We start from the raw sequence: 27438 nt of genomic DNA, 5'->3' as shown, positions 1-27438 counted from the left end.
GTATGGGAGGATAAATGGTAATGGAAAAAAATAAAACAAAGCGGTAGAAAATGATTCACAGGGTTAGCTCTGCCTAAGCACACTCCTGACCAAAAGAAGAAAAAGAAACAATGATTTGTCATTCCACTTATTTATGCATTCATTGGTTGATTCTTTAATATGCCTTGACTGGGGGTCGAACCCACAACCTTGGGGTATCAGTACAATGCTCTAACCAACTGAGCTACCCAGCCAAGGCGGGAACAATACATTTATACTTATAATTGGCATGCACTGCTTGGGAACAAAACAGCTTGATGAGTACTTGAAGGATGAAATCTCAGGGGTCAGGCTGTGCTCTGAGTAAGACAAGGAGAAAGATGGGTTGGTGTTTCTAAAGATGAGCTGGTGGGGAGCCGGCTATGAGGGAAGCCCGTGGAGCCATGAAAAATGCCAAGAAGCTATAAGGAGCACACACTGATGTTTCAGAGTCTTCCAATTTTTTTTAGAGCTCACAGAAAAACTCACCATGTGTTTATGGGTTTCATGTAGAAACCAGTAAAAGAGCAAAATAATAATGAAGTTAAAATATTGAAGGCACTTGGAAGACTGTGAACCCCTGAGCCAATGAAATCAGAAGTCTTCATGAGGCCTGACTCTCATGGCACTGCCCCGGGAGGCAACCCTGCCTTGCTCTCAAGGTTGGAAATGCCCCAGGTGTCAGTCTGGGCCACGTTTTCTCAGCTACCTTTGGTTTGCAAGGGGTCTTTACAAGATAAGACACTAGGAAAAAATAAATGAGAAACTTGTGGTATCACTCTCACAAGCACACTTTTCTGAGTGTGCACCTTAAATGTCATTTTAACTTTTTATGTGCATGTAAATAGCTATTCTTTCCGTTGCTGGAATATTAGTCATAACATCTAATGATGTGGAGATTGTTGCCTTATAAAACTCACAGCTGGGTAGCTACATGGCTCAAGGCAAAAGCCTATCTTAAAATCCATTGCTTTAGGAGGAGAATGTTTATTAAAACATTATATCTATTAAAAATATATGATGCATCATTGGTCATTCTCTGTGTTGCTGTGCCAACCATAGTTTTTCCAGCGAGGCTTTTTTAGTTGATACCTGAAGACCTGGCAAGGTCCATGGCCTCATAATTTACCAGTCCATCAACAAATAAATAAATCTCAATGACCAGAGAGTAAATCACCCAAGGTGCCTGCACAGCAGCACATAAACTCATGTTTACACAGGCTCCGCCGGGGTAGCTGTTGTCAGTCAAATATTTCTAGGCTTGTAGGAAAGTGAATGTTTAAAAAGGAATAAATGTGTGATCTCCCTGTAACAGAATTTAAATGCATTAGTAATGAAGATACCACGGGGGAGGCTGATCCTTGTGAAACACACAAGCGAGAAGGGGAGAAGGCAAGGCCAACAACTGGGTGCCAAGGGCCGAACAAACATGGAGACAGATGGTAATTTGATATAATTAAGCTAGAATCTACCTTCAGTGGTTCTCAAATGTTACCTGAGTTATAGAAGAGAATGGATTTTTCATCAACTTCACAGCAACAAACTAAGAATAACTTGTAGGCATAAAGAACTTCCAAAGAGAGGCTCCTGCCTTTTTTAATGTGTCATCCATCCAACCCTGCTGCCTACTTTTGTTTAAAAAGATTACTTAATCTATGTATTTTCTATCACATAAAATAAATATTTAATGAAAACATATGTTTGGCCTGGCCGGTGTGGCTCAGTGGTTGAGCATCGACCCATGCACCAAGAGGTCACCAGTTCATTCTGGCTCAGGGCACATGCCCAGGTTGTGGGCCTGATCCCCAGTTGGGGGCATGCAGGAAGCGGCCAATCAATGTTCTCTCTCATCGATGTTTCTATCTCTCTTTCCCTCTCCCTTCCTCTGTCTCTAAAATCATAAAAATAAAAAAAAAGATTAAAAAAGAAAATATATGTTTGGTCCCAACGCAGTAGAAGTTCCATAAGCATGTCACACTGAATCTGGGTCCTTGAAGAGTGGTTATTTTCCTTCCTGCTACCCAACTTAGCATAATTATTCTGCTTAATACCATTTCCACCAGGGTAGGCAAAGAAAAGCAGAGATGAAAATGTTCAATGAGGGTGAATGTGACAAGGTATGTGGAAATATTCTTCAAAAAGGCAGAAATTTGAGATTTAACAGAGAATTCTCTCTGGCTTTTAACTATTTTAATTCTTTATTCTTCATCCTCATGGGGATGTAGAAGCCATGAAAAGGGGCATTACTAGAAAGTTGAACTAAGAAATTAAGCAAGTAACTTTGGCTAAACCAATGGCATAGAACCTACGAACGTATCTTTCTGGACTCCAAACATGCACTCTGATTGGTGCTGACTCCCTTCTCCACACTCACTCACTGGCCCGTAGGACAGCTGTGGAACAGCCCCCAGTTCCCCACCTCAGGGCTGAGGCACTCATCTCCCTGGCTGTGGGTCACCGCCGAGTCCCTCCCCCAAGACTGCCTTCAGAGGAAGGGAGCTGCTTCACCCCAAATTAAGCAAACTCCCCTGGGGCAGTCACACATCCAATGACTGGGTCAATGAGGAGGTACGAAGGCTTGGTCCCCCCACCTCAATTCAGGACATGTTTGAAGGGTTTTTCAAGCTCCAGAGCTTCCTGCTGAATCAGCTTAAGCCTCTGTTGTGACTGTATCACAGTTCAACTCCTGCCTAAACAAGTGTTGCTCCTAAAAGGCTCTCCAACGGATTTCCTGCACACTGATATCTGGCTCAGTCTACTTCCCAGCAGCTGCCCTAACACATGGGTCCCTCTTAACTTGGAGCAAAATCGGGCTGAAACCTAAAGAGGAAAAACCTCATTGAGAACCACCCACTGTCTATACATTATCACATTTTTATCCATGACCCCTCCCTACTGATCCACCTAAGGTCCAGGTCACCCCCACCACCAAGTCCTTTCTTCAGCTAAGTCTTTACAACTTATTTGAATGCCTCAAAATGTAAAGTTTTTACATTGGTGGGCATGACCTATTACTTTCCTACATCTGCTGAATCAAAGTACTACAAACGTAGTGGTTTAAACCAATGCGAACTTATTGTACCATTCTGTAGTTCAGAAGTCTAAAATAGGTCTTACAGGCTCACGTCAAGGTGTTAGCAGGGCTGTTTTTTTTCTAGAGATACTCAGAAAGAGTTCATTTCTGGCCTTTTCCAGCTTCTAAAGGCTGCCCACATCCCCTGGCTTGTGGGCCCACCTCCATCTTCAAAGCCAGCAGTGTAGCATCTTCAAACCCCCATCTCCGCTTCTCTCATCACATTACCAGTGTCTTACCTTGACCCTCCTGGCTCCTTCTTATAAAGACCCTTATGATCATATTGGCTTCACTAGATAATCCAGAATAATCTCTTCATCTCAAAGTCCTTAACCACACTCACAAAGTCTCTTTGTCATGTGAATTAGCACATTCACAGGTTCTAGGCAGTGAAACATGGACATCTGGGGCAGGTGGGGGTATTATTCAGCCAACCATACATGGCTATTAATTGTCCCAAGGAAATAAAAAAGAATAAGCTAAATCCTCCAGGACAACTAGTTTTAAAGTTCAAGCCACAGTCGCACCTCATAAAGAATAATTCAGTCTCTTCTCCCCAGTGCTACACTACATGATCAAATTGCACTGTGCTAATAGAAGCTCTCCCATTCTGCTAACTCAGCTGGGAACCTACAAATTTAGTCAAGCTATATTTGTGGAAATCTTTCCCAGGTTTATAGGGCAGAAGGCTAGAATCACAACCTTCTTTGGAACAGGCAAAAACTGAAACAACTATATGACTACAAATACAATAAAATATTTTGATGTATAATTCAAGAATCAAAGAAAAAGGAATTATAGAATTTGATCATCTGCAGGGCTCCTCAGTGACCTACTTAATGAATTCCCTCATTTTACCAGTGAGAAAACTAAGGAGCAGGAAGATTAAGTCAAGCTCGCCAGCCTCCGAGTAGCAAACCTGAGACTTGGTCCCCGTACATTTTGTTCCACTGCCAGGAGGGGAGGAGGGGAGGAAGGCAGGGAAAAGGGCAGGTAGGCAAGCAAGCAAGAGGATAGGCCAGCAGGAGGGAAACAGGAGGACAATGGTTTGGATCTCCATCCTGTACCAGACGCCACACGAGTCACTTTGCTGCATATTATCTATGTCATCCTTACAAATACCCCGAGCGACAGGGGTGTTGGTCTCATTTTTATAGATCAGGAAACCAAGATTCAAAGAGATCTGGTATATCCACTCAAGTTCAGACACCTAATACAGCCAGCGCTTGATGAATGAGGATAAAGGGAGAGAAGAATGGAAGCCACATGTAATCCAAAACCCTGATTAAAACAAAACTAGACAGAACCTGGTACCAAACAAATTTATATAGACCTATTTTCTTGTAATTAAATCTAATATCTAGGAACACATTCACCGGTCCCCAGATGTCCAAAAGTGTAAAAATAATCCTAGCACAATTCATTAAGAACACTAAATACCACGTGTTCACTTGAAAAACTGCTAGAGGCTTGCTAAAAATCTAATTTCTATTTGCTTCTTAGTTAATCTCTTTTTTTTCATGTTATAACAGAACCAAGTTGGGCAGAGAAGTAGTTTCAGTGCTTCAGTTTTCCTCTCTTTCCCTTTCTCACTTAATGTCTTTGTAGGACTTGAATCCACAGTCCTCAAGATTTCCTTTTTCCTCTGCTCATAGTAAACGATGGCTTCCCCTTTAAGGACCCACTGACTCAGGGTTGAGGCCCAAAACTAACCTGACTGTCCAGCAAGGGAGGTCTGATGGTTACTTGACCGCTTCAAGCAATGAAAACCTTCAGATATGTGACGTCCTCACTGATTTGAGGTAATATTTATATTTTGTGCACTTTTCATGTACTTTCTATTAATCCAAAAAACACAGAACACAACCCCAAACAACTGAGAAATGACCATGACTAAGAAGCTGGGATATGAACTTAGCTTTCCAAGATTCCCAAGCCTCTGCTGCTTACCACTTACTTCCTATAAAACAGGAAACTCCACAGATATGTGCTCAACAGTTGTCTGAAAGCCATGTGCAAACCCAGAACCAGTTTGAATTATGCAGCTAAATAGGACCTGAAAGTTGTGTGAAGTGATTTTCACTATTTACAGAGATGTTTCCTCAGCAAGTCCCATAAATAAGCTCCTCCGCTGCCCGAATGCTTCTCTAGCTCCTGTCACCCACCCCACTGTATCACACACACGTGAACCATGTATGCACACGTGCCCATGCACACATGTGCTCAAACATGTGTCTCACCCCTCATCACTTCATCAGCAAGTCTTCCCAGATTTCCAGGCTCAATTTCCCCTTGTCCTTTCATTGTCTCAGAAACTCTTCTCACAATTGTCCATTGACTCGTCATTTGTTAGTAGAGTAGGAGAGTGTGTAGGTGCCAGATTCAGGAGCTAGTCTTCCCGGGTTCACGTATTGGCTCTGTCACTTACTACCTGCAGGATCTTGGGCAAATGTCTCACCATTCTGAGTCTTAGTTTCCTCATCTGCACACTGGAGATCCACCTCCCAGGACTGCCGGGTAGAACGTGTGAGACACTGAATGTAAAGCTGAGGAGCAGTGACCGGCACCTAGTACTCTACCCCGGAGTCTGCCATTATTCAGGAGCTGCGGCCCTTCCCTCGCTACACTGCCAGGTGCTCGAGGGCCAGCGCTCCTCGGCATCCCCCGCGATACTTCCAGAAACCAGGTCTGAGTTCAACTAATGCTTGTTGCATGAATAAGGATGTGGAGTCCCAGAGCCTCCTCAGGCAGCACGGAATCTGCCTAAGTCATGAACTCGGCCACCTGCCCTGTCGTCACCACCGCTGGAGCTGCCGTTACCACTGCCGCCCCAACGCCTCTCCTGACACTCCCGGATCCCATCAATTCACATGGCCATGGCTGTTTTCCAGGGGGAAAGAGTGGCGGTTCTAACTAAATACAGTCATTCTCGCAGCAGCAATGTAACCGATGTTTTGTTGATTCAGCTGTCATTCCAAAGGTAATCAAAAGCCCTGGCTAAGTGTAGCTGACTATAAAGAAGGCAGGAGGTTGAGCTCGGTGAGGAATGAAGGCTACAGCCACCTAACAAGCACAAATCCACAGCCAGCATCCAAAGTGAGGTGCAAAAGAATAAGAACAGTAATAACAGAAACAATGAGAGTACTAAGATGCCTTCCAGGGGGGGCAACAGAGCAAGCATGCCGTGAGCACAGGATGGAGATCTGACGACTGGTCCCAGGCGCAGCTCTGTGATTGCTCTAGCTGTGAGACACTAAGCAGCCTCCTTAAGTATGTGCTTCAGCTCCCTCGTCCAACAAACGAGGATCAGAATAGTATCAGTCTCCTGGAGCTACCAGAAGGATGTAATGACTTTTTTACTTCAATATGTCTTCCAATGAGGCTTTTTTCTTTATTTGGAACTCTAAAACTGATTGTCATAGTATATAAAACTCAAAGATTTTTTGAAGGGATTATTTTTAGAAGTAGACAAAAAAATTAATTACTTTTAATTAATTTAAGTGAGTGGCACATAAGAAGTAGTCAATAAATGTTAGTTCTTTTTGTTAATCCAAAGCTTGTTATGATTGCTATATTAACATTGTTAAGTGGAGCACCTGGTACTGAATAGTGAGCCATGGTTCGACAGAGGACAACAGGTATCGAAATAGGGAAATTCATTACACAGAGGTCCTACAGGAAGTACCCAACAGGCCTTGAGGGAGGTCAAGGCAGGTGTAGGCAGAGAAAGGGCAGTGGGATCTGGGGCACATGCCTTTACTAGGGTCTGTGGGTGAAGTGTCTTGGGGTTCCTGGGCTAAGGTCAGATTGGTAGGTTCAAGCCCAAACCAGCAGGATGTGGGATGCTCCATGCGGTCTTCTGAAGGGTACGCCAAGTGAAGGCCCTAGGAGATGGGGAAACTGTTGATCACAAGGCTGTTGGGGAAGTCAGATCAGGAACTTACATTTGCTTATGACTCTTGCATGAGGGAACTCATGTCATTTCAAAGCCCCTACAGGCCACTTGGCCACACAAAATGAATGTGAGGCAGCCAAACAATGGAGTAGCTCAGCTAAAATCGTGAACAAGTTTTTACAATCATTATCTCAAAGGACCAGAGAAAAAAGCACTTACGTTGTGTACACACTTAAAGGATGTATTACGATCCTTTCCCCCATGTCACATCATCACTAACTACACTTTGATACAGTAGGTGCACACTCAGTCCCTGTCCTGGGGCTCTGGTACAAGTCCAAGGGTTCTGCCTGTTGCTCTGTCTGTCAGTGTGACAATTAACCCTGCTAAGGCAGACATCTGGTACCGTGCCGAGCATCACTACCACCTTTGCACTGCAGAACGTGGACATGTAGCCTCAGCTTTCCTTCTCAGTCAAAGCTCTCCTATGAGAATAGGAGCTTCCTACTCAGATTTTCTAATAAACACATAAACAACCATCTTTTATCCATCTTCTAAACCAGTTTGTTATATGAAACTTGAATACATCTTCAGATCTATAGAGTTCTATGGACGCCTGTTTAAAAAACATATTCCAATTTTTAAACTTATGACAAAACTCAACTAATTTAAAAAAATTAGAATGTATCAAAATTTATAAAATCTTCTCTTTCAAATCTTTTTCATTGATTCTCAACTATCCATTTAGTTCCTAGTACACACTAGACACTTTGCTAGGCACTGAACATGCAATGACAATCAAATAAAGGCCTGATCTTTGTCTACAGGGAGCTAAAAGTCTACCTTGTGAGGTGGGCAAGGTAGGTTCAGAGAAGCACTTTATCCAAGGCTACACAGACAACAAAAATAGAACTCTGGCCCTGGCCGGTTTGGTTCAGCGGTTAGAGCGTCGGCCTGTGGTCCTGAGAGACCCGGGTTTGGTTCCCGCTAAGTGCGCGTACCTCAGTTGCAGTTTGTCCCCGGCCCTGGTCGGTTGTGCGGGTGGCAGCCACTCGATGTGTTCCTTTCACATCGATGTTTCTCTCTCTCTCTCTTCCTCTCTCTCCCTCCCACTCTACCTGAACAAAAAATGGAAAAATGTCCTCGGGTGAGGATAAAAAAAAAAAAAAATAGAACTCTGCCTTAAAAACCCTTTTTCTGACTTTAATTTTTTTTAATTATTCAAGAAGTTTAGAATTTAGGAATTATGGAACTGACTGTTCATACCCAACTAAAGAAAAAGCCAAATAATTTATAAGATCATAGTTTTCAGAAACCATCAAAAGAGCTAAGGACACACAGCGAGCTAAATTAACTAAAATCTAAAAGTTATGATCCTATTATGAGAAAGAGGAGACCAATAAATTCTGTCATCGCTGGTGAAGTATAGCTGGACACAGAATGCACCATGGAGGGGGAAAGAGAGAAACTCCATGGGTCTGAAAGAACTGCTAACCTCTGTGGACAGACTGGTTTGCCATGTTGGAATCCCAAGGAACCTCATCCACAGAGTGAGGCTGCATCTCTCTGCCAACTCTTTCCTGTGAGTCTTCATCGAAAGTACAGAAAGTACTCACTGAAGACTAGGGGAAAGTCTGGAAATCTGAGAGAGAGACCCCTACAGCATATGAGAACATCCCTAAGTACAAGATGGCAAGCCAGTGAAGGCTGGGGTCATGGCAGAACTGAAAGAAACCCGTCTGAGAAAGTCTGGGCTTTCCCCGAGGTCAAGACAGTTGCAACTGAAGCCAGCAATGAGGCCGGAGAGCTGAGCGGACTGTCATTGGTACAAGGAACTGAATGCCAAGAGCTGGGAACAGAGCCTCAGGAGGAAGAAAGACCTCCTGAGGTGAAAAGAGGCAGGATTAGGAAAACAAAGAGAATTCTCTAGCACCCAAAATAGACTGGAAGCATAGAGGTCTGTGAGATCATCCCAGTGCTCAGATTACACGGCCGAATGATGAGGAAGTTCTGATTCTATCCTCAAAATAGTTCAAGTCAGTGGTAACCTAAATCTAACTAAAGTTGAAACAATACCCACACACATCAAATCTACATCACATTTACTTAACCTTCCCTAACAAGCGCTCACAGAAAAAAAGGTGTGCCTTTTTCTGGGGTAATTATTAATTACTTCAATCTTTATTTAATTTTTTTACTCACAATGGTCAACATACAATTAAAAAAAAACAGATACACAAGGAAGCAAGAACATATGAGCAATAATCAAATGAGAAAACCGTTAAGAGAATCTCACTCTAGAAAGCCCAGATGTTAAAATTTTCAGAAAATAATTTTACCATAATTATGATAACTATGCTAGAATTTAGTAAAAAAGTTGGGCAACATGAATGATTTGATGGGGGAATTTTGGCAGAGAAAAGGCAAATTTAAAAAGGAACTAAATTGAAATACCAGAAATTAAAAATATAATATCAACAATAAAGAATACATGTATGAACTTAATAGACTATTAATAGCATAGAAAAGAAGCACTAAAAAAAGTCATTATGCAAAATGAAAGTAAAATGACGAAAAGAATGGAAAAATCGGGACAGAGAATCCATGCTCTGTGGGACAACTGTGCATCTGTGAGGAATATAAAATGAGTAAGAAATATTTGAGAACATGATGACAATTTTTTTTTTAAATTGATGAAAACATCAAACCTCAGAATCAATAATCGTAGTTACCTGAAAAGAGAATAAACACACACAAAAAAGCCACACCGAGGCACACCATAGTCACACTGCTCAGAGTCAAAGGTGACAAAAAAAAAATCTAAAAAGAACCCAGAGAAAAAAAGAACACCACATACAAGGGAAAAAATATAAGAATTATGTCTGATCTATTGTCATAAACAATGAAAAACAGAAAAAAAAAATGGAATGAGGAAATTTCAAGATCATTTTAAAAATGCATTTATTAGGAACATATAAATGTATATTCATCTAAACAGATTTTTAAAATATACAAACCAAATATTGATAGAACTAGACAAATTTACATTCATAGTTGATTTTAATATGTTTCTCCCAGAAATTAATTGCATATGTAGACCATAAAATAAAAAGATCAAAAAGTACATAGAATTTTTTTTTTTTTAATCCTCACCCGAGGACATATTTTTCCATTTTTTGTTCAGATAGAGTGAGAAGGAGAGAGAGAGAGAGAGAGAGAGAGAAACATCAACGTGAAAGGTACACATCGAGTGGCTGCCTACCACACGACCCAACCAGGGCCGGGGACAAACTGCAACCGAGGTACGTGCCCTTAGTGGGAACTGAACCTGGGTCTCTCTGGACCACAGGCCGACGCTCTAACCGCTGAGCCAAACTGGCCAGGGTTACATAGAATATTTTAACAATGCTCAACCACCTTGACTTAACTGAAATTTATAAAAACTACACTCAACAATAGCTGAACACACATTATTTTCAAGTGCACACAGAGCATGCACCAAAATAGACAATATGCTGTTCCTTAAAATAATTTATATTATTTCATCTGAGCATGATAAAATAATGTTAGAATCACTAACAAGCTATAACATTTGGAAAATGTATATCACACTTCTAACAACCCAGATTAAAGAAGCAAGACATGGTAAATTAGAAATATTTTTAACTAAATGAATTAAACATAGCATATCAAAATGTGTGGGTTGCAGTTAAAATAATGCTTTAAAAGAAATGTATATTTAAATATCTATGCTTTAAAAGATCAATCAAATGTCAATTTTTTTTTAAGAAGTTATACAAAACTCTGGGCGGTTTGGCTCAGTGGTTGGAACATCAGCCTGTGGACCAGAGAGTCCCGGGTTCAGTTCCCTCTAGGAGCACGTACCAAAAAAAAAGAAGCTATCCAAAGAATAGCAAGTTATTTCTCAATAGGTAAAAGAAAGAAAATAAACATTATAGCACAACAGTAAATTAAAGAGCAACTAAACCAATAAAGTAAAAAGTTGGTTATTTGAAGAGATTAATTAAATTGACCTACCCTTAGCAAGTCTGTTAAGTAAAAAGGGAAAAAATGTAAATTATTACTATTAGAAATACAAAACGGAATTACAGAAAAGATCTTCTAGATTTTAATTTTTATTTTTAAAATCCTCACAAAAGGATATTTTTTCATTTATTTCTGGATAGAGTGGGAGGGAGGGAGGAAGGGAAGGAGAGAGAGAGAATCATTGATGTGAGAAAGACACATCAATTGGCTCTCTCCCCTGACCAGGGCTGGGACCAAACTGCAACTGAGGTACATGCCCTTGACTGGAATTGAACCTGCAACTCTTTGGTCTGCAGGTGGATGCTCTAACCACTGAGCCAAGCTGGCCAGGGCAAGACCTTCTAGATTTTAAAAGAATGATACTGAAATACTATTTTAAAATTTATGTCAATAAACCCAATATCTTAGATTAAATAGATACATTTCTTAAAAAAAAAAACAAATTTCAAAATTTACAGTGGAAGACACTGAGCATCTAAACAGCCCTATACCTATTAAAGGAATTAAATATGTAAACAGCAGACAAACTCTTTCAGAAAATAGAGGTAACATTTCTCAACTTCTTTTATGAGGCCAGCATAAGTCTGCAACAAAAACCTAACAAAAATATTATGAGAAAAAAAGACAAAGGTCAAATTCTTCATAGACTAAATATCCTTTAAAAAAAACTAAAACTGCGCTGGCCGGTTTCTCAGTGGTTAGAGCATCACCCTGTGGACCAGAGAGTCCCGGGTTCAGTTCCTGCTAAGGGCAAATACCTTGGTTGCAGTTTGTTCCCGGCCCTGGTTGGGGTCGAGTGGGTGGCAACCACTCAATGTGTCTCTCTCACATCGATGTTTCTCTCTCTCTCTTCCCTCTGTATCCCTCCCGCTCTATCTGAAGATAAATGCAAAAATGTCCTTGGGTGAGGATAAAAAAATAAATTAAATAAATAAAAATAAAAAGCTAAAACCAGCAATACTTTTAAAAAGAGCATAGTCAAGTAGCGTATATCCAAGAAATTCCACTAGTTTTTGTGATCATCAAACTCCACAAATTGTGATAACAATCCAAGGTTAGTTTGACATTCAAAAAATTAATATACATCTACTTCTAGCCATAATGGAATAGCAGGGACTGTACTTAATCTTCCGACCTAAAACAAACAAAATATACAAAAAGTATCTAAAACAATCGCTGAACATCAGGCAAGGAAGAACAAGGATTCCTAGAGATGAGATGAGGTGAGGGAGTGAGGCAAGCCCTAGACTGGACTATTTCAAGGCTCTGAAAGTTTCCAGGGAGAAGGACCCCAGGTAGAGATCAAGAGGCACCCTGAGTTGGGGAGACAGTGCCGAGGGTCCAGTATATCAAAACAGCAAGGGTTTGTGCAGGTTACCAGAGAACTGCAGAAGATCAACTTAGGAGGTCTACAATGCGTCCTCCTTGTGTATTCTGCAAAGTACTGATCAGCACAGACACTTGAGAAAAGTACCCAAGGAGGAATTAAAATCACCTGGAGATAAGAAAGCCTGGCCTTCACACACGCCTGGTAAGAATGTCTTTTTGCACCATTTAAGATCTCCAATTGCATAGGGATGAGGAATGTATGGAGAGGTTCAAGGAAGGGGCAATGGAAAGCTTTGGGGGACAATGTATTTCTGTATATATTAGCCAAAAAAAAAAAAAAGGTAAAAATTAGAAAGCAGTTCATGTACAATAGCATCAACAAATGTAAAATACCTACAAACAATTTTAATGAAAGCTATGCAAGACCTCTTCAATGAAAGGTACAAAACACTTCTCATACAAGTTAAAGATTTGATAGATATTACATGTGCATAGATTTGAATTTTCAACATCATTGTTACCCAGTCTCCCCAAATTGATCAATACAAACCCTATCAAAATTCAGCAGTCTTTTTTCAATTAACAAATTGATTCCAAGTTATATATGGAAATGCAAATGACCTAGGTTATACAAAATAGTATTTTATAAGAACAAAGTTAGAGGACTTACACCATCTGAATGCTATCAAGACAGAATGTTATTGGCTTAAGGAAAACATGGACAAATAAAATAAAAGTTCAGAAACACACCCACACCTATATGATCAATGGATTATCAGCCAAGGTACCATGTAAACTTATTGGAGAACGAAAGTCTTTTTGCAAATAGTACTGGAATGACTGGCTATCTGCTCAGGAAAAATAATAAACCGCAACTCTTATCTCAAGCCATTCACAAAAACTAATGTGAAATGTAACACAGACCTCCACGTAAATGCTAGGACCATAAAGTGTATAGAACAAAGCATAGGATAATATTTTTAAGACCTTAAACTCGGTAAAGATTTCAGAGAGAGAACAAATAAAATAAGTATCATAAAAAGGAATGTCTTACCCTTTTAAAATAGATATGATAAAAGGTTCCTTTGCCACCATCTACAATACTGTCTCCCACTCCCTTCTCCAATACAGTATGCTCTTAATATGTAATTATTGTTGTTAGTGGTGGTGGTGGTGATGGTGGTGGTAGCAGTTGTGGGTTGTAGCCTAGTGACAGAGGAGGAAGTACTAGCCCAGTACTAGTAGAGAACAAAAGAGGGGAGGAAGATAAAGAAAGAAAAGAAGAAGGAAGAGGAGGATTTAGCTATTCCTCTACTTATGGACAAATATGAATAATTCCAGTTTTTCATTATTGCAAACAATTCTACAATGAACAGTCTTGTACACATCTTCTTGTGTATATGAGCTAGTATATCTTTAGAGAAGAAAAGTAAACTTGGATGATCACAAAAACCACCCTCAAAGTGCTGGTCTATGAACACAAGGCATTAAGAAAAAAGAAATAAAACAATATTACTTGCGCAATACCTTCTTAAAGTATAATACATGTTTAAGTGTGGTTTTGAAAATGCTCTGTTTAATGAGAGATGAACACATATACAAATAATCACATAAGGATGGAGTAAGAATTACAGAAAAGGTATGTAAAGTTATTCAGGAGTAAGAAGTAGAAAATTATCTAAGAAATTCAGGAATGGTACACACACACACACACACACACACACACACATTGAACTTGAACTGAATCTTAAAGAGCAAGTCATCTGCCCTGGCCAGTTTGGCTCAGCGGTTGCAGCGTCGACCTGCGGTACAGAGAGACCTGGGTTCGGTTCCCGCTAAGGGCACGTACCTTAGTTGCAGTTTGTCCCCGGCCCTGGTTGGTCGTGTGGGTGGCAGCCACTCGATGTGTCCCTTCATATCGATGTTTCTCTCTCTCTCTCTTCCTCTCTCTCCCTCCTGCTCTATCTGAACAAAAAATGGAAAAATGTCCTCGGGTGAGGATAAAAAAAAAAAAAGAGCAAGTCATCTGCCAAACTGAGAAATACAAGGAGGACGAGCATAACTATCATCCAAAGGGTGGCTGCAACTCTCTCTTCAAGTGCCATCTGGATATAGGTTCCCAGTAACTTCAGGAAAACCACAGATGTCAGAGCTGGAAATGCTCTTCAACCAATTTCGCATTTTACAGATGATGCATCTGAAGCCCAAGCCCAGACTGTCCTTCCCCAAATCACATGCTTGTTGGTGAGAAACTCAAGACAGAATTCAGGTCCACGTATTTTCAGTCTGCTGCTTTTCTGTTACAGTGAAGCTGCCTCCATGAAGCAACAGGATGTTTATTTTTTTAAGTATTCCTACTGTAATCAATGTCCTCCCATGCCAACCAAATACATCAGGTTAAAATAAATAATATTTTCAAACAATATACAAAGATAATTTTTATAGTCTTTCTAGCTCTATAAAATTCTAAGAGGTTTTCTAATTTAAAACATGTTTTATTGTTAAACATGACTCTTTTAGTCTCCTTTTTAAAAACTGACAGTCCATAAATTCTGTGTAAAATAACTTGAGATTTACCAAAATATTATTAGTAAGTGGAAACGTAATAAACTATTTATAAAATCATCACTTACATAGTGAACGTACACTGGATGTAATGCACTGTATTAGACACCCGAGTGTACTACAGCACACGAGGCATTCCTACTAGGCACCTGTCACCTCCTCTGCAGTTATCTGTGTCATGTGGTGGCTCACTTAGTAAAATACGACATCTGAAATACCTAATTTTATAGTTTGGCTCCACTTATTTGCTGTGTGATCTTTAAACTTTCATTTGCTCCTTTATAACATGAAGTAATACTAGCATCCCGTTCATGAGTTGTAGTGAATATTAAATGAAATAAATTCAAAGCGCTCAGCATATGGCTTGACACAGTAAGTGGTCAGCAATAGGTATCGGTTGACATTATCAGAATCCCCATCTTGTCATGATGGTCTAGGTCGAGGTCTTAGCCCGGCTTCTCTAGTAAACAGCCTGAATCAAGGTTAAGGCTGGTGCTTTCTCTGAGGTGAAAACCAGAGCATTGAAAGTGAAGAAAAAAGAGAAATGAGACAAGGAAAGATAGAAAGCCATGAAACATGACCTGTTACCCTGCTGGCTACTGCTTCTTACTGAGTCGTAAAAAGACACAGCAGATCCCCCAACAGAAGGATCTGAGTGGCCACGCGGGACTTCAGGTGAGCCAGGTGGCTGTGCGGTTGGAATCGACCGTGGGAAAGAGGAAGAAGGGGACGGGGTATTTACTTTCTCCCGCCCGTCTTCAGTTTCCCATTGGCCACAGTTTGCTCCGTGGAGTTAGCACCACTCCTCTGGGCTGTGCCATCCAGCTCTTAGGTAGCCACTTAAGATACCAGATACCACATGCAGATTTCACTGAAGCCTAAAGTGATGAGAGGAGTCAGGAACTCTGAGCTGTAGCCAATAGACCTGACTGCACTGCAGCTGCCACAGACCGTGACAGTGTGTCACCGTCAAACCGCTGGCAGCACGGTCTGGGACCTCAGCACGCTGAGGGAATCTGAGGCAGGGCACAGATCCGTGTCCGCTACACTGTGGTTCTCAATTACAACTGCCTGAAATTAGAGCCCTCTAATAAAGGTGTATTAGCCAGGTTTTGCTGAATAACACACCATCAAATTTCAGTGGTTTAAAACAAACACAAAAACACATTTATTTCTCCACCACAGGTCTACAGGTCGGCAGTGGATCGACCGGGCTCAGTGAGGCTCAGCTTGGCCCACGTTCAGGTTGACTCCCTGCACCTCTGCCTCGGGCACTCGGGCAGAAGGAGCTGTGGCTCCCTATGGCCCATTCTTCTCCTGGCAGATGGCAGGAGGAGCGTGCAGAGGCCGATGGAAACTTACCACGTCTCTGAACACCTAGGCTCAGAGCTGGTTCACCAACACTTCCAGTGAAAACCAGCAGCAAGAAGGCACAAAACTCAAGTGTCTAGTCCACACTCTTCTTCTAAAATCCTGGTAGTGCCCCTAGGACATCACCAACCAGCGCTGTTGATTTTTCCGTTTCTTCAGGATAGTCTGTATTTATCAAACCTAAAGTAGCATGGGTATTTACTTTAACTAATGCGGTTTTCAGACTCACATACTAAATCCATTGAGGTATCTCTTCTTGTAAGTCCTCTTCCACGTACTGAAATTTGATTACCGAACGCAACTTGAATTTCATTTCATTACCACCACCATTTGTTCCTATTAACACCCCCAGAGACAGAGGACATCTAGAGAAATGCAGAACTCAAAGTACCATGCGTTCGTGAACTGGAATTAAAGTTCCTAAGCAATGGGGTTCTTGGTACCAAGAATAGCCTAGCTGTTCCCTCGCTTTCTTCCAAGTCCCATGTGTTTGCTTAGTTAACACGCTAAACTTTTTTCCGTTTTTTTTTTTTTTACTACTGCCAGCATTGCAAAGTCAAAATAGCTGTGGAGGAACAAGCTGTTCTGCCTCATGTCTCATCAACATTCCTTGCTCAGTGTATCAAAACACAGAGAGCATACAGGGCAAATGCAACCACTCCCTCAAGCTCCGTTTGGGGACGTTCTTCCTGTGCAACCATCCACAGCTGCCTTCTCCGAACATCAGCGGCAAGGTGGGTCTCCAGCCCAAACCCCAGAGAAGTCACAGCAAACCAGTATGGATTGAGCTTCTCATTTTGTCATTTGAAAAATAAAAATCTATCATGTAGGCCTGCATGAACTAATACCAAATTGAAACTTACAAAAAAGTTTTCTCTCTAAAGGACCAATTGAAATTAATTAAAGAAAGTTATACTCAAGCTTTATGTGTTTTAAGTTGTTGAATAACACTCTAATCTAAATCTCCTTAGTCACCTAGGATTAATTTTAATTTCGAATAGCAACTATACTGCAAGCTGTCCTCTGCCCAGTACAAAAGCCTTCTTAAGGAAAGCTAAAAGAAATGTTGATAAGATGATCAAAGCCATTTCCATTCAAATCACAGTTCTGCTAATCAACCTTACTTTTAAGACAGAAAAAAACCAACAGGAGAACGATTAACCTAGTTGTCCACATTTGAACACATATAAAATTGAATATTCAGTTTATAGTCTCTCTCGTATTCATGATCTTATAATTAAATTAATATCTATCCCCATGAAACAGTTTTTATTTGCGTAGTTAAAACAAATGAAATTTTCATTTAACATGAAAACAGTTCAGAGTTAGAATTAGGTTAGTATCTTGCCTAATACTTAATAATTAATGATCACTACTATTGTAATTTACAGATGAGAGGCAATAAAATTTTTTTTAAATAGCCAGAGAGAACATTTGTTAAAAAGTAGTGATTTTTTTAAACAGAACAGAATACGGGTAAGAAGTTGTCTTTTCAATAAAGCCAAGATGATGTAACCACCAATGCCCTGGACCACTGCTCTACCTTCTTGCAGCATAAAGGGGGGAAGATGTTTCCAGCTATCTTTATCTTTTCCAAATGGCTGCAGGCCGTTGTGCTTAGACACTTGGGACGATAGCCATGTGCCCGACATTCCAACAATGCAATCAGGCCAGAAAGAGAAAGAGCTATAAGGGGACTAATATAGTAGGAAAGATAACACATTAAGTGTAAAATATAAGCACTTGCAAATACAGAAACTGATCATTATCTGACAGCAGAGGTCATGTGTAAAACAAAAAGGGCCCACTCACAGTGGACTGTTAGGATTGTTACTTATTACAGAACTTACAAGAGAAAATGGTACAGTCAAATGAGAAGAGATCAAGAACCAGATGGACCTAATCTTGTCCACACCCTCATCTTGCTGTTAAATATTTCACTTATATTTTAGTAATAAGGTTTAAGAGTCAACACTAGCACCTCATATGAAGTATAACAAAATGCACTTCTTTACTGATCTGAGAGAGATATTGATTTGTTGTTTCACTTATTTATGCATTCATTTGGTTGATTCTTGTATGTGCCCTTACTGGAGATCAAACCCACACCCTAAGTGTATCAGAGCAACGCTCTAACCAACTGAGTTACCCTAAGTTTGTTGTTTTAGTCATTTTGTGAAGAATTCCTCTATTTATTATGGTAAAAGTTTATGCTGCTATAATAAAAACACCTAACAATACAATGACTTTTTTAAAAAGTTTGTTTCTCTCGTCGAACAGCTCTGAAGATGGCAATTCAGTTTGGTGGAGCGGTTGTGCACCACTCCGTCATTTGAGGTTCGATTCCTTTCACCCTGTTCCTCTGTCCCTGGGGCATCACTGTCACCTGCATGACTGAAGCTGGGTCCCCAGGGATTCCAGCTGGAAGAAAGGGAAAGCATGAAAGAGACGCCCCCACCGCCTTCAAGACTAGGATCAGAGTTTAGACACCCCACTTCTCCTCACATTCCAGAGTGAGAACTTAATCACACCCACATGCAGGGGAATATGAGAAATGTGCTCTAGCCTCAATTTTTAGAAGTTACTGTATTGGTAGATTTCTTTATTATATAGCACTTACGCTTTTACTTTACATTGTGGGCACATGGAAGAATAAGACAATAAAGTTTGTTGGACAACTAGCAATTTCCATATTTCCAAAAAATGGCACACCATTAAGATTCTATATATGAAAAATTATTTCTGTTCACAATCTGGCCCCAACTCATAGGGGAAAACTCAATGGAAGGAATGTCAGAGATAATTTAGTTGAACCTCTAACATGAGAAAACTGAGGCAGAGAAGTGGAATTGCCTGCTCAAGCAGCTGGTGGGAGAAGCAAGACTGGAATCCATGTGTACACATTCGCAGCTCACTGTGCTTCACAGCCTGCCATGAACTGACTGAAACATGCACTTGTACACCTGTCAGAATGGCTATTATCAATAAGTCATCAAAAAAGTGCTGGCAAGGATGTGGAGAAAAGGGAACCCTCATGCCTTGTTGGTAGGAATGCAGCCTGGTGCAGCCACTGTGGAAAGCAGTGTGGAGTTTCCTCATAAAATTAAAAATGGAACTGCTTTCTGATCCAGTGATTCCTCTTTGGGGAATTTATACACAGAAACCCAAAACACTAATTTGAAAGAATATACGCATCCCTATGTTCATAGCAGCATTATTTACAATAGCCAAGATCTGGAAACAGCCCAAGTGCCCATCAGTAGATGAGTGGATAGAAAAGCTGTGGTATATTTACATGATGGAATACTACTCTGCTGTGAATGAAAGAAAATTTTACCCTTTGCAAAGTATGGATGGACCTGGAGAACATTATGTTCAGTGAAATAAATCAGTCAGAGAGAGACAAATACCATATGCTTTCACTCATATGTGGAATTTAATGAACAAACTGAACTACCAAGCAAATAGAGGCAGACACACAGACAGAGAGCAGGCTGACAGCTCTGGGGGTGTGTGTGGGGTGGGGGGGGTAGTTGAGGAAGTAGAGGAATTGAGAACAAAAATAGAGAACTCATGGACATGGACAACAGTGCGGTGATTGGAGGGTCGAGGGAGATGGGTAGAGGTGGTAGAGGATATCCCTTTTATCCCATAGAAGGATAAAAGGTGACGGAAAACATAAAATTAAAAAAATAAATAATAAATAAATAAAAATATGCACTTGTCTGAGATATTTGAGCACTCTAGTCAATCAAGGAAATGTGGGCTCCAAAGTTGATTTTTTTTTCCCCTCTGCAATTAGGTAGTTTCATGAAATACCCAATTCCAAGGTCCTAATAACTGCTAATGCTCTATTTTATATTTTAATATAAATAACTCCTTTATGTGAAAGAGGAATTAGGAAGAACTGGGGGCTGCCCTGTGCCTTTAGCAGCACCCTCGGCCTCTACCCCCTAGATGCTAGTAGCACCCTTCATGCTCCCCAGTGTGACAACCAAAATGTCTCCAGACAGTGCTAAATGACCCCTAGGGAACAAAATTACCTCCAGTTGAGAATCACTAATTTAGGCTACTACATGAACAAACAAGAATCAAGAATTTGCTCACTCCCATCCCTAAAACAGGGCTAGAAAAATATTCCCTGGTCTGAGTGATGGGAACAGAGTCAGATAAGAAACGAGACCATGCCTCAGTAATGAACTCTGAGCCATTCCTTGGGCCAAGTCTTAGAGAGGTGGCAACACTCCTAGATAGGTTTGTGGGGTTCAAGAAAAGAAGAGACTTGCAATCTATTGCCCTACTAAAGTCCTGGAAGGTGCCAATATACCAGAGAAGAAACATTTGCAGAATACATCTACATTAACCACAGCCTGGCACAGGAACAGCAGAATAATTCATTTCTGGTCACTCAAAAGTGGTCTGGAATACAATCTCACTTATATGTGGAATCTAATGAACAAAATAAACAAACAAAATAGAAACAGACTCATAGATACAGAGAACAGACTGACACTTGTCAGAGGGGAGGTGGTTTGGGGGTGGAAAGGGTGAAGGGATTAAGCAGCACAAACTGACAGTTGCAGAATAGTCACATAAATGCTTGGTACTGAAAACCTTTTTTGAAAAATTAACTAACTTGAGTAAAAATAAAGAGAGAGCATGAATAACGTTTGCCTCGCTTGTTAGTAGAAACTGTTCCACCTCCATATGCTTTTCTTCTCTAATAAAAGTGATCAGGTATATCACAGGACCAACACTATGAAAGCATTCCCGCTTAATGTGTGATTCTGAACAACCCAGAAGAGAAGAGCAAGAGGCAGAAAATGGTCTTATCAACAAAAACTACACACTCATATAACTCAGAGGTAAACTCCAAAATATGCCCACATTTATAACAATTCATATGTCCTTCTAGTTTTATCCATATCATTAAAACAATTGTGCAAAATAAGAGAACCTCCCCGATGCACCAAGCTGGATGTGATGTGGGGAGTTCTGATGGAAAAGAGCATTGGGCTTATTCTATATTCAACCTGTCCTTTCATCTGTTTATCTATTTGTACAGGGGAGGAGAATCATAAAGAATATAAAACTGAAGAAGACACAATCGCCATTCCCCACCAACAAGCCGACTGGCTGGTGCTGAGCAGAATCAACCAACCAGGCCTCCCCCGAGTGAGGAGGGTGGTGAAGCTGCCGCCCCACCCTGCTCTGGCCAGCACATGACTTCCAGCTCGACCATCCTGAAGACACATGCATTTACATACACACAGGCAAAGAAAAGTTTCTGAGTGCCTGTTAGGAAAGTCCTGTGTTACACAGTGGTAAAAATGAATATCAGACTGGTGCAGCCACTATGGAAAACAATATGGTGTTTCCTCAAAAACTTAAAAATTGAACTTCCATTTGACCCAGTGATCCCACTTCTAGGAATATACCCTAAGAAGCCTGAAACACCAATCAGGAAGAATATATGCACCCCCATGTTCATAGCAGCATTATTTACAATAGCTAAGATCTGGAAACAGCCCAAGTGTCCATCGATAGATGAGTGAATAAAAAAGCTGTTGTATCGCCCTGGCCAGTTTGGCTCAGCGGTTAGAGCGTCGGCCTGCGGTCCGGAGAGACCCGAGTTCGGTTCCCGCTAGGGGCATGTACCTCGGTTGCAGTTTGTCCCCGGCCCTGGTTGGGTCGTGTGGGTGGCGACCACTCGATGTGTCCCTTTCACGTCGATGTTTCTCTCTCTCTCTCTCCCCCTCCCACTCTATCTGAACAAAATATCAAAGAATGTCCTCGGGTGAGGACTAAAAAAAAAAAAAAAAAGCTGTTGTATATACACAATGGAGTACTATGCAGCTGTAAGAAAGAGAGATCTCTTATCCTTTGAGATGACATGGAGGGACCTGGAGAGCATTATGCTAAGTTAAATAAGGCAGTCAGAGAAAGACAAGTATCACATGATCTCACTTATTTGTGGAATATAATGAACAATACAAGCTGATGAACAAAATACACCCAGAGACACAGAAAGGAGTTCGGTTCAGACTGACAGACCTCAGAGAAGGGGATGGATGAGATGAACCAAAGAACTTATATGCATGTATGCGTAACCAATGGACATAGACAACAATCCTGGGGGGGGGGGGGATCGGAAGGAAGGTGTCTAGGGGGGGAAAAGGAGAAACATCTGAAACAAAAATAATTTAATTAATAAAATAAAATAAATAAACAGAAAAAAAAAGTATCTAATGATAGCGACATGGGAAGGAACAGCCAAAGGAGACATGATATGAAGCTTGAGCTGGGGCACTACTGCTTGGCAGTGCCCCTCAGTCTCATCTGTGTTCCCTCAATGAGTTGGGGGAGAAAAGACCAATGTTAGCAGGGTTAACATTTAGTTGAATATGAGTCCCACAAAACTTTTCAGGACTTTTCTTCACCCCTTATCCCTAATCATGGCATTGTATTATTCTAATCACATGACCTTTTCACCAAACAGAAAAGAAACAAAGAAATCTAAACATTAAAGTTTGTAGAGATGATGTCATTTGCTATACCCTAGATGGCATTCTGATAATAGTTAAGACAGATGAACCCTGAGAGGCCGAGTTACATAAAATTTCTCAATCATATTCACCATTTATTTTGTGGTAATCCATCAATCTGGCGGCTTGTTGAAAATGTGGCAAGCTGAATCTGTTTTTAATACATCCAAGCATGGCACCAAGATCAGTCACCACAGTCTAGTTGTTTGGTCACCCATATGCATCCTTAGTGTACTGAAGAAGTCACTGAATGATAACTGAAAATAACCTCTACACATAAAGAGAAATGTAATCACATGATTTATTAATTTATCTATCTATCCAGCAAGCCAGCCAGCCAGCCAACAATACTTATTAACAACCTATTATAAGCCAAACATTGTGCAACTACGAATATCAAAATGAAAATAAATGATCCCTACCCTCAAGAAATTCCTAACATTGTACAGTAGACTCAAATACTTTTTACTGTACATTACAATCAAGAAAAAAATTTGAGTATATATATCCAATATTATAAAAGTATATTTCCTTACTTATAATAAACAAATACTACTATACTAATATAAAGTACATATATATATTTGAAAACCATTGGAGTTTAGAAGCACCAAACCCCCATGAGGTCAAAATCCACACATATCTTTTGACTCCCCAAAAACTTAACTACAAATAGCCTACTGTTGACCAGAATCCTTACCAATAACATTAACAGTCAATTAACATACTTTGTATGTTATATGTATTATATATGGTATTCTTACAATAAAGTAAGCTAGAGAAAAGAAAATGTTAAGAAAATCATAAGAGAAAGTACATTCACAGCATTTATTGAAAAACGTCTGTGTATGAGTAGATTCATGAAGTTCAAACCCATGTTGTTCAAGGACCAAACTGTATACATAACAACTATATTCATATAGCATATATCTATATGTAGAGAGAAAATTATATCATAAAATACACACAAAAAATTGAAGTTAAAAAATTAATTGGCCCTGGCCGGTTTGGCTCAGCGGTTAGAGCGTCGGCTTGCAGTCCAGAGAGACCTGGGTTCGGTTTCCGCTAAGAGCATGTTAGCGGAAAGGTTGCAGTTTGTCCCCAGCCCTGATTGGTCATGCAAAAGGCAGCCACTCAATGTGTCCCTTTCACATCGATGTTTCTCTCTCTCTCTCTCTCTTCCTCTCTCTCCCTCCCACTCTATCTGAACAAAAAATGAAAAAATGTCCTCAGGTAAGGATAAAAACCAAAAAAACCAAAACAACAAATGAAAAATGAACAGTTCTAAATAGAATAAGAGAAAAAGTTGAAAGGAAAGAATAAGACCTTTAAATCAGCAGCCTCAGGGATACTCTCCAAGAAGACAGACAACTGTCCTTGTGCTAATGTGATAGCATATCAGTGGGCCCTTTGTGGTCCCATCTACCGGATTACCCCAGACTGCCCTGACCCATCATTTTGATCGTAGCATGCAACATTTTTAGTTGTAAGAGCAAGGACAGCTAGTCCTACATAAATGATTAGAACACAAACCTTGGGGATAGAGAAAATTCGTTTTGCTTTGGAAAATCCAAGACCTCCTTAGTTTTAATTCTGTGTGGAAATTTAAAAGGAAATTCAGGAAATTGAAGCTTAAGTAGGAAAAAAAAAAATCAGCCGCGAGTTCTTTCTTGCAGTCATTAATAACATGACAATGAAAAGCCAAATTCTGCCACATTATTGGCAACCATATTTATATCTCTAAAAAGAATGATCTTATCATTGACAGATGCTAAGACTCAGTGGTTTGAATCACACCATGTGTTACAAATTAAAAGGGCTCAATTCACAATAATGCTAATCTGGAAAAGAATAGGATAAAAACAATTGTTAGGAGCTGCAGGACTAATATTTAAAAGTAACCCACACATATTAGCCAGAAAAAGTATGTATAAAATTAGATAACATATTAACCCAGGTAGTACCTTCAGCAAGTGTAGGGCCACTCAGCATAAAGCTTTAAATAGAGAAAAGTATCCTAAATATGTTTCTATTTCTGTTTTAAAAAATAGATATGTTTACACATAGGAAAAACTAAAATAATATATACTGAACTGTTAACGTTATTTGTATATGGGAGGAGGTTGGATTAAGAGAAACTATTACCTTCTTAAACATTCATGTCTCTAAATTTGAATTTTTATAAAGATGATTTACTATCCTTACAATCAAGAAAAATATGTAACTATTTTAAACAAACAAAACCTATTGAAAGAAATTATATTTTGATGTAATAGAAAATATATTGAACTAAAAATCACTAGACTAGGGTTTAAAAAAATCAATGCTGCCACTCACCAGCCATGAAATAGGTGGCCATTAATACTGGCGCTGGAGCTGGTGGTGGTTGTGGTTGCTGTTATAGCAACAAGCTTCTACAAACTTGCCGAAGTCCTCTCTTCTGAGAGTCCGGTCTCTTTCCTATGTATTGTATTCCAGCATTGCCCCCTACCCACTATAGGTTGCATTACAGCCTGCTCAAATGTTTTTTTCCATCAGTGAGAGATTAATGCACATACTGAAATTATATAATGGGCTTTAATCTTTACAAACCTCCTAGATTCTTCCTCTAGACTACAGCTAGAGGATGGGCAAGCAAAACCGCTCAGTGGAAGATGACACGTGTGTATTGAATGGTCGTTTCTGGAGAGTGCGAACTACCTGCGGACCTCACTGGGAGGCTTCCCAGCCTGGGGCTCAGGAGGATGGCCCGTCTCCCTGTTCTGCTGCTCAGTGACTCCTCCAGTCCTGAGCAGTCCTGGGTTCTACTCTTGCATCTACCTCTGAAGAGTGCAGGACCCAGGACAATTCCTCTCACTCTGTTTGGGAGAACATTTGAAGCATGTATTTAAAAGTGAAGCTGTCTTGCCCTGGCCGGTTTGGCTCAGCGGTTAGAGCGTCGGCTTGCAGTCCGGAGAGACCTGGGTTTGGTTCCTGCTAAGGGCACGTACCTCAGTTGCAGTTTGTCCCCGGCCCTGGTTGGGTCATGTGGGTGGCAACCACTCAATGTGTCCCTTTCACGTCGATGTTTCTCTCTCTCTCTCTCTCTCTCTCCCCCCCTTCCACTCTCTCTGAACAAAATATCGAAAAATGTCCTCGGGTTAGGATTAAAAAAAATAAAAATAAAAATAAAAAAAAGTGAAGCTGTCTCTTCTTCCTGTACTACATGAGGTCATGTAGAGTGATTCATGAATAACTTCTTGAATTGTTTCACCAAGCATTTAGCAAGTGCTATTATATGCTAAATACTGTGCCAAGAGCTGGACATAAATGAGATATGGCCCCCACCCTTAGTGTCCCATGTAACGGGGTCTCAAATTGGTATATGGAAACAAGTAAAAGATACTCATTTGCATTCATAGGTCCATTCCTTCATGTTAACAGAAGCAGCAGCCATGGGCTTTACTTATTACTATTTAGTTTATACTGATTTACAAAAATAGAAGTAGAAGGGGTGATTTTTGTAAAGCCTTTAGTAAGTTAGCACATTTATTGAGCGTTTACTAAGTCCTAGGCACTTGGCTTGATGCCAGGGATACAAAGAAGCTAAAAACTACTTCTGAGAAGCTGACAGGAAACAACTGAATTAGAGAAAAGCACTATGTGCTCTGTGCTCTGTGACTGGTCAACCCCCTTTCCTGGAGTACTTGAGGAACTCCTCCTTGGGAAGAACAATGGATCCGATCTGAAAAGATCATTTCTTGCCAGGTAAAGAACAGAAGATAAAGGGGATGGCCAGGAATACCTCCAGACAGACGGGGGTAAACAGGACGAGGGTAAGCAGAAGGCCCTGACTGTCTAACCCAGGAGAAATATGCCAGAATTTAGGGTCCCCTGCAGCTAGCAATGGGGACATTATTAAAATGCACTGAACCCTGGGAGATTCTCAGATCATCTGTAGTGAATAAAGGCTCTGGGGAAAAACTTCAATTGAGAATAAATACTTTAAAAATGTGGGAGAGCACAGAAGATGCCCAAAGTGAGAAGGGACAGTGGCTAGAGGCTTGGACTAAATCAGACTTCTAACCTGTGTTCAGGGAACTAACTGCTGGCTCAGAGCACTGCTTCTCAGCAGTTCCCAAACATGACTGAGGCAAAAAATCAATGTGATTTCTTACAAATTCTCCTGAGACTCGGGTTCTATAGTTATGAAGACAGGTAAGCCTAAGATTGTGCTTTTTTCCTCTCAACAATCTCTTTCTTAACAAACACCCCCACAATTCAGACGCAGATGATCACCAAGGAATCTGATGAAAGAGGTAAAAATCCCAGGGCTCTGAGATCGGAAGCCCTAAATGTTTCAAAAGTTACCAGGAAACTAGAAGCTGTCGCTGGATGTGATGTGACTCACCGGAGCCGCATACAGAGCTGCAAAGCTGCAAGAGTTTGGCACGTTTGCCCAGAAGCATCGGGAAATTGAGGCCAGCCTAGGAAAGGGATTTTGTAAGTACCGTGGGGTAGTAATGAAGACATGGCTTGTTTCTGGGAATGTTGTTCATGCTGTTCTTCTCCTCCATCCTGAAGGGCTGTACTCAGCGCCGCTAGGGCCACGCTGG

General features: G+C 40.6%; 1 long non-coding RNA gene across 1 annotated transcript in view; it reads right to left on the bottom strand.

The window, feature by feature from the left end:
* Positions 1-24403, bottom strand: part of LOC118618492 — a 30210-nt gene extending 5807 nt beyond the window's left edge. Inside the window, exons 1-2 of the long non-coding RNA XR_004957066.1 lie at positions 24377-24403; positions 22936-23113 (exon numbers count right to left, since the gene is read on the bottom strand). This is a non-coding gene — a long non-coding RNA (uncharacterized LOC118618492). The remainder of the gene's footprint in view (positions 1-22935; positions 23114-24376) is intronic.
* Positions 24404-27438: the final 3035 nt, after the last annotated feature.

This window comes from Molossus molossus, unplaced genomic scaffold (assembly GCF_014108415.1).
Source record: "Molossus molossus isolate mMolMol1 unplaced genomic scaffold, mMolMol1.p scaffold_m16_p_1, whole genome shotgun sequence".
In the NCBI taxonomy this organism is placed as follows: Eukaryota; Metazoa; Chordata; class Mammalia; order Chiroptera; family Molossidae; genus Molossus; species Molossus molossus.
The sequence above is the reverse complement of the archived record's forward strand: the minus strand, read 5'-3'. Positions and strand labels throughout refer to the sequence as shown.